This window comes from Malurus melanocephalus, unplaced genomic scaffold, assembly GCF_030028575.1.
Source record: "Malurus melanocephalus ecotype Western Australia unplaced genomic scaffold, MMel_1.1 scaffold_0, whole genome shotgun sequence".
Taxonomy (NCBI): Eukaryota; Metazoa; Chordata; class Aves; order Passeriformes; family Maluridae; genus Malurus; species Malurus melanocephalus.
The window spans coordinates 2348057-2360111 of NW_026623232.1; the positions used below are offsets into that span (position 1 = coordinate 2348057).

At 34.5% G+C, this 12055-nt stretch overlaps 1 protein-coding gene across 1 annotated transcript in view; it reads left to right on the forward strand.

Annotated features, from left to right (window-relative positions):
* Window positions 1-12055, forward strand: part of NPAS3 (neuronal PAS domain protein 3) — a 401776-nt gene that overhangs the window by 114122 nt on the left and 275599 nt on the right. The gene's annotated exons all lie outside the window — the stretch shown is intronic.

A 12055-nucleotide genomic window follows, 5' to 3' on the forward strand; every position in this document is an offset into this window, starting at 1 on the left:
GTGTAGATGTTTGCTTGCAGAATACTCTTATGTATTCGTATGAGTGTGTACAAGACAGAATTTTGTGTTGGTGATTTTATTTGTCTTATGTGTCAATTTAAGATTGGGGATTTTCCCCCCACTTTAGTTTATGAGCACTGCATTCCTCTATGATATCTCAGTTATCATAATTATATATCAAAAATTTGGAGCAATCTTCAGAGATTAAAAACTGAACAGAAGATTGTCTCTTAGGTCTCCTTAGCTGTGAGCTGAAACCTAATCTGGGATTTGTCAAACAATTTTGTCACATGGTACAAGTCGTCATTTTCCAAGAACGTTCAACTGAAAAACAATGACGTGATAGAAACATTCTCATGCATGATTTATTTTTCCAGGGTTACTACTACAACCTCTCTTAGGTTGAAGTATTCAAATATGGAGTACAAGCAGTTAAGAAGAAAATGTGATGCATTTTGCAGTAAGGCAAACCCAGCACTATGGAAATAAAACCCACAAAGTCTTTTCTAAGTGYGGCACTGAATAACTGCTCTTATTTAGCAATGTACACAGCCTCTCAATGCAAATATATTGTCTGGTGTATTATCTTTTGAGAGGTACGAAAGAGGTAAATTAGGATATTATCATGAGAAATATTCCACTTAATTTATAATGATTGAGAGCTACCTCTGTACTAACTCAGCTGTGGTATTCAAAAGCACTATAGATAATGTCAGAATTTTTACATCTTTATAAAGTAACTAAATGCAGAATAGCAACTAAGATAATTTTAGGAAAACATGAAATTAACTAGTAGAATTAATTTGTCTTTGGAACAAGAATCATGAATGAAGTGATTTGCTTAGTTGTGCACTCTTGGCAGAGGTCTAGGTCAAGTTTTGATTCTGTAAGCAAATACTTTTGTTGTGGTTATTGTGTCAGAGATCTGCACGAGTATCTACACCAGTATTGTGTTTGCATATTAGGCAGAAATAGTTCTATGCTTTCTCACACATGTAGAAAAAAAAAGAACCAGCAGTTTTGTGATATTTCAGTTTATGGAATTTGTCAATATATTGARTGTGTAAACATATGTATCCTAAAGGTAGGGTTTTTACAATATTATTAATAACTCAGATATAAATAAAAAATCATTGAGACTGATTTATTTATACTTTTCTTATGGATGAACCTTATGGATGAAAATTWAAAAACCTAGGATGGCCACTTTGAAAACTACCTGATATTTGAGTTTTTCACAACGATGTATTAAAACAATTAGTGACTTTCATACTTGTTTAACCTTCCACTTACGGTTTTTTGGGTTTTTTTGTATTTATTTGTGATAAATTAAGGTGTTTTGAGCCTATAATATTATCATACTACTACTAAAAGACCCCCTGTATTGCACTTGTACCCAAAACTGAGGATTTTAAACCAAAACTACCATCAGCATTGTATTGAATATCTGTTGAGGTGTGGCCTTTTCAAAGAGGTTGATGTTTTTATCAAATTACTCCCGTGAATCTCTCAATTGATAATAGGACATCCCACTCTGATATTTGTGAGATAGACTGTTGATAATGGATAAAGGACAAAATGACTTAATAGTGGTGACAAGTTTATCATGACGTGTTAAGATTTTGTCTTATTTTAGCAGAGTAATCAACCCTTGGGAGGAAAACTTGGGTCATGCATTCAAATGCACCGCTTCTAAATAGATCAGAATGAACTTCAAAGTACTGCCTTCTGGTCTAGCATGTAGAAATATAATCATCAGAAAAYAAAATTGTTTTTAAAACAGCAATCAGATAATCTGTGGTGGTACACAGTTCTATCATATGTTCTCATCTAGTCTGCTGCTCATAGAAATGATTTTCAAAAAAGTATCATGATAAGTATTGTTTGCAAGTGAAGTAAACAACTTTGATTATACCTTGGGAATTTTGATTTCAAAGTCAGCTATCTGAAGAATTTGAATTAATAGTTTGTGTAATCCCTTTTGCTATTAAAATTTTGAAGACTGAGTTAAGTGTAAGCTCAGAAGTTAAGGAGCCTCTCTAATCCTTTTAATATTTTGATACTTCAAAAGTTATTGACAGACAAATAAGCATAATATAGTATAATTTTTAAAAGTGGGTGTAGTGTATTCATAGTGCTGTTAGAAAAACAGAAATGGAGGTGCATTTTGTGATATTTTTACATCTTGAGTTTACAGGCAGCTGGAGTCAGTCATGTCTATGTATACATTATATACATTAGTTAGGTCCATATAKATTAAATCCACATATTTATATATAATGCTTACTCATCATTGAATGAAGAATGTCTTAATCCATGACAATTTTTCTTAGTACTAAGGAATCAAATATTTAAATATTGCTTAACTGATGATTGATACAGTTACTAAAGGTATTCTGCTATATGTAGTTAAGTGCAGAAAATAGAAAAATAAAATTCTACCTGTCAAAACAAAAAAAAAAAAGTGAAAAAGTTATGGATTTTGATCTGAGATAGTATTTGTGCCCAGGGATCGTACAATTAATTCTGTTCAGTTAATGGCAGACTTCATGAACTCCAAAAAATCAACACACTATTACCTTTACATAAATTCAGAGATGAAAAATTGAGTGAAAACCCCAATAAAAGGAAATGTAACACTTCTGAGGGACTTCATTTGCATAAGGCTGGATACATCTTTGCATTTGTCTTTTGTACAAATCTAGATATATAAAGAGCTTATACTTTGCTTACATATGAAATGCAACACTCATGCACATCCTCATTATGAGAGTGATGCAGGAGTGGAACAGCTCACCCAGACAATGTGTGGCTGCCCCATCCCTGGMGGTGTTCAAGGCCAGGCTGGAAGGGACTTGGAGCAGCCAGAATAAGTGGAAGGTTCCCTGCCCATGACAGGCGGGTAGGAAATAGGTGATCTTTAAGGAACCTTTTCTACCCCAACCATTCTAAAATTGTGTGATTCTATGTGAAAAAATCTCCAAGGCACAGCTGACTGCTGTGTGTCATGCTGGAGAGACTCTCAGTGGTAGGTTTGAAGCCAACGGCACTATCCACTGTGTGCTGTGGAAAAAAAGACACCACAAAAGATGATTGCTTAAACACTGTTACATCAGAATCTTCATCTCAGTGCAATGCCTTTTAAATGTTTTCCAAGTAAAATTACCAGAATTATGAATAGTAGAATAGAGCGTAATGGAGGAGAAAAATAAGTAATTGCAATATGTTAAATAATTTTTTACTAGATTTTTGATTTGCTAAATTGTGGGCTTTATTTTTCTTACCTTGTACATTCTTTTTCTTCTGAAAATTGGTGCTATAACAAGAATATCTATCTTCCATTTTACATTTATATAAATATATAGATCTGTTTTTCAACTAAATCCAGTTAAAAAAAAAATTACTTCTGGTACCTACTATTAAAATTTTAGCTGAAACTGTTTACAAAAACTAGCCAGATTTTCATCAATTTTTTCAGGACCCGTGGATTTTTTTCTGTAACTTCATTGCTATTGAGAAGGTGTGGAAAAGGGTCAGTAACCCCATATTCTTCTTATAATCAGGAATGATCAGGAAATGTAGAACTAAATATAGAGAAAAAGGAAAGTTAGTGAATATATTTGCATATGCAAATTAGCTTAATTGATACTGCTTGCCTCTACAGGGATTTTTCATTACAAACTGGAGTGCTACATTGTTCAGCTCATATTGAGTAATTTAGTAACTAATGAGACCAGTTTGCACTAATTTGCATATGATAAATGAGCTTAATTGCAGTAAATAACTTGGAGGCATAATTACTTAATTTTCCTGTGTTGCATGGCTTTTAAGTTCACGTATGAACAACTCAAGATAATTTTGCATATTTAAATTAGTTGCTTTTAAAATTCTTGAACAAAAAAGAACACACCTTACAATTTGAACTGTAAAACAATTAAAAGTATAATGTACATTATTTTCAAATAAAATTTAATATTTAAAAAAATATATGTTTTTTCCTTTAAAAATACCAGTGCCTTCTTAAAGACTAAATATTTGAAATCAATCACAATGGAATAGTTTTGAAGTCGGGCTAGGATGGAAAGATGGTATTAGTAATAATAATAGGAGCGTGTATCTGAACTGTAGAGAGCAGTACACATTTTATATTTCTGCATGCAAGAGTGATAACAGTCATAACTGCATTCTTTGCTTCAATAGTGCCTATTCAACTGTTAAGAAACTCTTAACACTTTCATATAGTATTGCGTAGACACTACATACGCAGTAACTTAGACCCTAACTGTCTTAGATTGTCTATACTGTCCTGCCTCATTTTGTGTCAAGAAATCCTTAAACTGGACAGATACTGAAGTGTCAGTGCAACAAAAAATGTATCTACTTTTTCATTTTGCAGGTTTGTTTAGTTGTGAGCACTAGCATAAATTTCTATTATGATGTAGATTTGTACCGTGAGTTTCAAAAAACACAGACAAAAACAATGAAACAAACCAAACCAAACCAAACCCAAAATCAAACTATAGTTAATTTCTGCCATGTTCCTAAAGTTATTGCACATTAGATGATTTTGATAGATTTGATAGAATTGAACTACTGAACTAGAGAGAAAGGAAGCTATCTCCCAAACTCCTTTATTCCAATAGCAAGATCTGTTATGCACCYGTGATTTACAAGTGGATGAAAACTACTGAATTCTCCATCTGTTCCATAAAGGTGCCCACCTACCTTTCTAGAAGCTTTCCATAAGCCTTGTTCAATGTTATCTTGGAAATTTTATGACACTTACATTTCCCTTTTACTTATGTTTTACCTTTCTCTCCCATTAAGAAAGTATTTTGTAGTGAACAAGAATCTTTGTAATTGGAGTAACAGATTCAATGAGAAAAAAAAAAGTCAGGGTCCTATTGAGATCTAAGGAAAGACCATCTCAGTGAGAACAATCTGACCATATAAATTGTATTCTTCATTGAGTCAAGAGTCACAAACTACAAACCACTTAGCTTGACTGGAGTGGTTAACAATGGATATCCATAGAGGATATCCAATTGTGTCCAAGATGACCCAACAAAGTCATCTGAAATAAGCACAAGGCCCTTAAGCCTTGTTTTAGTTCCCAGAAACCTCTGTATCACCACAGCCTTGACCATGGAATGTCATCTTAGAATGGCAGAAAAATTTGGACTACTTGGAATCTACAAATAGCTCAAATGCTGCGCTTTGGCTTTAMTCCATACAGTAGGCCCTGACTGTCCATGCACAGAAGGCAGTCTTGTATTTTCTATACATACCTCGTGTGCTTTTCAYTCCACTGGAAGCCTCTGCCTGAGGATGGAACTTCATGGAAGATTTGTCTCTTTATCCTATAGAGAAGCCACAGGCTATTAAACCCATTGATGTTATTTTAGGTTTTCTGTATTTAAAGTCAACAAATAGTCAAACCACCCACATCCTACGGATGTAACAATCCTGATGAATTGCTAGCATTGTGAGCAATTGAGTAATGCCTCTCATCCTGATAGTTTGTTATTATTTTTCTGTTTATATTTATTAATATATTCCAACATCATAATAATACTAAGACTAACATGAACTGTACAAATATATCCTGTTTGTCAATTTAATATACTACTGTGCTTCAGAGAGGGGCCCTTATTAATTGTGAGGTAAATGTGCAGATGAATGCAACATCTGCAATGTTGCAGTCAATCATTGCAGGTGATGTCAGTACCATCTAGAGTAGCTGAGACTAWATCTGCATCACAGGGTTGGTTTCTAGAGCATGTAAGATAAGCATAAGTTTCTCAAGAAAGAGGAAAATTAATAAGTTTCTTCAATCCAAGTGAACAGTCTAGGTCTTCTGTTGGCAGGTAGTGAGTACCCCATCCACCTGCACTCCTAAACTAAAGCAAATCTACAATTGTGTTCAAGGGGCTGATCCCATCCTACACTTCAAGCTGGGTAATAGCTTCAAATAACCGACAGAATCATATTTGTGATACTCTCAGGAGTACTCATGGTCACAAAGATTGATAATATCTCAATACTTAGAAAACAAAAGGCTTTTTCTCATCTTCAACCAGAGACATTGGAAGTTGTTATCGGGAAAATGTTTTCACATACTCCTCAAATTAATGCAGTTTTATCATCCAGTTTGTAATTCAATGTTATCAAATACAGAGRCTTAGAAAGAAACACAAAATTTGAAAGAAGCTTTCATAGCATTTCTATTGTCCAAATGGGTCTTGTCCTTCATTTGTCAATAATGTTTACATAATTTTTGTAAAGTTATAGACACACTTTTTAGTGTGGTATTCTATCAAGCTCTGTAGAAAAAAGTGGACAGAATTCACTATACACTTTTACTACAGTATTTATTCACATTTGCAAGATGTTTAACCCTATTAACCCATAATAACTAGATTAGAGTATAAGACAATGACACTTTTCATTTTTTAAAAACTCATCTTTTTGGAGAGTATATGAGTAAAGTTCTCTATGCATTGTAAATATGTGTGTTAAGCATGCAAACAGTTTAAATAGCACAAAACCCGTGAATATGTTGTGTTAAGGTAAATTAGAGAACAGTAAACAGAGCAAGTTATTTACATTTTTGCAGTAATGAACAATTGTGGATGGCACAAGAGCTGCACACAATTAACAGTGTCAGGGAGAAACAGAACTTTCTCCTGAAGTGGAAAGAGTACCAATACTTTGCCCTGTACCACTGTTAGTTAGGTATTAAAATCAGACAAGCAGTGTGAGTAATCATAAGAGATSAAGATACACAGTTCTAAAATTTTTCTTCCCCCATAAATTTTGTGTAAAACTTTCTTGTGTTTTAATTAGAGGSAATAGAAAAACAAGATGAAGTTGACTGGCTAGGCTATAGCTGAGTGGAAATCTCATTTCTTCCAATATTTGAATTATTGTAGGGAGTCCCATCTGACAAGAAAATTTTGCAAGTGGGAAAAGAGACAGGAAAGTGTTGAAGTGCTATAAAATATAAGGGAGATTTATCTTCTCATTTGGTATTTTCAGTCATTCTGAATATTACATAATGAGGTTATCTCTGTATAACACTAGTCAACACAGAAATGGTGACACAAGACTAAAGGTGAGGAAGCAGCAGATGGTGATACTGATGGAGGATTTTTCCAGGCTTTAAAAGGTGTCAGGAGAAGAGACTTCTACTGGATTGGAAATTTGTGAAGGGCAATTGCTAATAATGATGTCAGTGGTACACTTTCTGAGAATGAAGAAGACTGTTCAGCTTCTTGTCTGCATTGGGTTAAAGGGGTAGACTACTAACTGACATCTGTTAGCATGTGTCAAAGACAAAAAGAGGAAAATGTGAAAAGGCTGACAAAACTTGGGGTATGTTGGAGAGCATAGATCTGTGCTGTTGGAAAGAAAAAATTTTTGGGATAAAGTAGAGGTTGAGTTACGCATCTGTAGCCAAAAATAAAGTGAAAATTAAAAGATKAATTAAGAGGATCTAGTTGTTACAGATCAAAGCCCTCAACAAAACAATCCTAAACTTTCTATTGGCAAGGAGCTGTGCATAAATGCAATGAGACAGAGCAAGCAGACAGCAAATCAGAACTGAAGGTTTGGAGATCATGTAGAAGTTCTATGAGGCAATGATTCCTAATGGGTATATATTGCGTGTGCTTTGTGTACTCAAATTTTGAATCTGATCCTCCTGATTGTCAAGTACAGCCTATATTTATCAGTTTTCTGCCTGATATTAAGTGGCATTCAGAGAGTTTGGGTACAAAACCAAAGGGGACGCCAAATGCTCTCAACAAAATGCAGTCGAGAAATTGAGCACAGGGGAGAAAAAGAGGCATTTATTTAATCGACATCTCTATCCAAAATCTAAAGAATTTAGTATGCAACCAAGTTTTCTCTAGAATAGTTGATGATTATACAGTTTAACTTAGTCTTTCTGAAACAGTGATATAGCAGTAATAAATGGGATGCTGTTGTGCCTTAGTATAAACTGAACAACAATGATGGATTTATGATGTAAGAAATTATAATATACTGATAAAAGTACAACTTCCGAAAAAGATACAATTTTAAGTGGACAGGACAAAAGAATATTAAATTAGGAACAAACTCTGACAAAAAAATCCACAAGATAGGAGAATATCAGCATACTATATGCTATGTTGAGGAAAGATAGCCACACAATCTTTTCGGAAGCAGTAATTTAGGATAACATGAAATGTSTGTGCTCAAATGTGCTCAAATACCACATCCAAACACAGTTTAAAGGCAGGAAGTCAGAGTAAATGCTGAAATGTTGTGAAAAGAGTCGCAGGACTGGTAAGAAAAGATACTGTCTTGCATTTTGGTATGCCTTTCCAGGGACAAGGCATCTCCAGTAGCAGCTTTCCCTTTATGGTTTGAGGATAAATGCTACTTCATCTTGCTGCATCTTTCTGTAGATTCCTGTATAATTTACACAGTAATCTGTTCACACTTGATCAGCAGTTGCTCCTCAACTACTTTGTAGATTGTCAGTCCTCTCAGAAGATCATACTCTTGTCATAAAAGGACAAACTCTTATACCTGATGTTAATTTATTTGGAACTTTAGAAATCTAATCATGCATTTTGTATTGGTTTAAATGATTCAGAGTAAATTATTTGAAGCTGAAAGAAGGCAGAAAAAACTGTCTTAGAAATTTTAGTGTAGTGGGCCTCTAGTCACTGTTGGATGCTCTTTCGCACTTTACATGTGTAAATGCCATTGCATGCTATGATATGGCTCTGGTGTTACACCAGTTTAAATTATAAAAGAGGTTAACTTGATACATTGCATGATTCTGAAAAGGGCTAGGAACAAAGGCTAGATCAGAATCTGAAAAGGTTAAAGGAGTTGCACAGACAGCACAGTTACAAAGGACATCTCAGGTCCATTAGCTGGAACACGTAGCAAGAGAATTTCCTGGGTTCAGGAGACTCAAAAGGTGCTAATTTGCATACTCCAATTTGTCCCAGTCATAGGAAATGCATCAGATTGACTCCATAAGGGCAAGGCTTTCAATCTGGAGTTGTGGCAAAGGTGCAGCTTCCAAGTACTTGCTGCCCAAGGGGTTATATGCTAAAAGGAAACGGAGGGAGGTGTGAGAAACAGCAAATTGTTTTGCAATTGGAGCTTGGAGCAGTACACTTAAACCTGCATTTTGTATGGAAACTATATATATAGAAGCATGCAGTTTCATGTAATAAAAAAATATTTGATCTGAGCAGGACATGCACACATACAGTAGTGTGTCATTTAATTCCTGAGAAAGTATTTGAAGAAAATGACATATCTCAGCACTGTTTGCTGACCGTTTTGTTGCCACCTGCTGCGTGTTGTCATTTCCATAGCCAGTGGGCTGTGTTGAATCAAACAAGAGTGAATAGGTCATTAAAAGAAATGGAGGAGTTTCTGTAGTCTGTAGAMGCTGAAGGAGGATATTTTTTCTTCAACAGAAAGAAAAAACAGAACTATAATGGAGGCTGCATTCAGCTATGATTTGGGGTTTTGCCCTATTTTTCTCTGAAGTGAGGTGGCTTGGAAAGTATAGGCAGCATAAACTAATGTGTGGGTTCACCAGAAAGAATTATGCCTTCTGTGGTGTTTGTAAAGATATAGGTGAGGGAAGTAAGTGTCCTCATTTCAGAAAACTTGTTTCGTTTTTTTCAATTGCAGCATTCATCAAGGAAGGAAAAGTGTGTTGATTTTATATAAATAAATAAAAATGAGGAAAAGTATATTTCATGGGCATGCTGGACAAGTTAAGTAATATTTTTCTTCACTTTTTGGGAAACATTGATGACAGATTCTAAGATCATTGTATTGCTCATTTCAGGTCTTATGAAAAATGCTAGAAATAAGCTTTAAATATAGTTTGTACTCTTCTGCAATGGATGTGAAGGGCAGCACTGTGTGCACTTGTTTTACCTGGGATTTGGAAACAGGTGGTGGTTTAGTCTGCATACAGAAAATCCTTAAATGAAGCATGGATAGCTGAGATTCCTGTGAATGTTATTGTTAAAGGCTGCTTTTAAATCTGAGTTATTTCATCATATCAGATATCTGCTAGTCACTGTTTGTTTGATTGGTTGGTTCCAGCTCTGAGGCCTAAATAAATAAAATACTAAATATTGACAACGAAGCTATGGGTTCAAACTTCCCCAATGCTATGAAAACTGAAGATGCAGTGCTCTTTTTCTTGGATTTTCTTGGAAAGTGCAACTACCTTTAGAGACTTTAAAGTACATAACATTCAAGGGAATACAAATACGGTTGAAATAAATGAGTCAGGCTTGTATAGCACCCTCTCTGTTCTGAAGCATATTATCTCAAAAGCTGATTAAATGGTTGTTTCTATTAGTTGCTGCTAAAATGCAATTGTATTAGAATTTCTACCTGTACAGAAATTAAAAAGGGACTACAGGAAAAAAAGATAAAATTTGCAAAAGTGGTTATGTGTAATCACATGGTATCGCATTTGGACGCACACACACACACACTCACACATATAAACATAATAAGGTCACAAAAGCTTTAAACTGGGGCTGGACTCTGTTCATTAATTATGCACAGCACTCAGCCAATGAGTGTTCTTCTTTTACATTTCTTCCGTTTTAAGGAAATTACTACGTAGTCATGCACCATTTTAGATTATTGTACAACTGTACCTCTTTGATTGTGTCTCACAGAATCCAGGTTTGATTTCATGCATTGTAAATTGTTTCCTAAATATTTCTTATAGCTAATGATTTAAAATGTGTATCATTGGCTTGCTTTGCACTTCATACTTATTATCCTGTTCTTCCCTTCAGTTGTAACTTCTGCTTAACATAAAGATTTTAATCTTTATGATTTCGTTCTTTTGGGTTTTTTTAGCACAGAGGTGATAGATTATCTGCTTTTAATGCACACTCTAAGGAGAAAGTAAAATCTGTGATGGGTGTATGTCTGTGTCTAGAGTTCAGAAGTTCTCCTCACAATTCAAAAAAGTCTTACAGCAAAGTCTTCATTACAGAGGACACCTTTGCTATAGAAGCTGTCTACTCGTCCACTGATAGAGCCACTTAGCTTTTCAGTGTTCCAAAAATAACCTTAGGTGAAAGGATTTGAAGGGACACACTAACAGTATGGGACTGGTCAGCTTTCTTCAGGCTATCAGCAAATGTTTCTTAGTCAACAATGTGAAAAAGAGTGTTAGTTTTATTGAAAATTAATGAAACAAAGCTAGAGTTTGAGTGGAGGCCTAATATGGAACAGACATGTAGTAGAGAATCTCAGATTTCCTCTGTTACATCTTGATGACAATCATTTACAGGCGAGATTTAAAGTGAAAGTTTGGACTCAGTGTCTCAGTATTCAAAACAACAAAAATTTTATCAAAGAAAGCATTTCTATTGTGGTTCAGAATTTCAGTACTTAAGTATGTAAAATATATGGTCAGCAGGCAATTCTGGAAGAAGCCCTCTGTTAATTCTGTGAACAAAACATTTGGGACTTAAAAAAACATCATTGAAAGACAGTCCTGCTAAACTTKGTATCTCTTATTTTGTTCTCTTGCTCTCAAATAATTTTTACATTTGCATGTCTAAAACAGTAATGCTCAAGTCAGTGTTTTTCATCCTTTAAAAATCACGTAGCCARGAAAAATCAAAGGCCTAGTATGATCCTTCCTTTGATGAAAAAGTCCTAGATATTCTAAACATAAAATACAATTATCAAAATGTTTATAAGAAGGTAGGAAGCAGTTCAAATTTTCAGGGATATAATGTTGTATTAGACTATCCAGGCAAGAAAAAATAACTTTGTTTTGTTTGTTATAAACCGAGGCTTAATGTACTAAATGAAAAACAGTTTTTGCATTTAATTTCTTATAGTTATTAATTTTTATGTCTTGCAGCTGGCACAAAAAAAAATAGATTATTTTAGTGAAATGCCTAGTTGTAGGCTCCTAAACTTGTGCCTGTGAAATATATAACCTGTATATCAGCTGGCTAGGAGGAGGTACTACCCTTTCCTCTAGAAA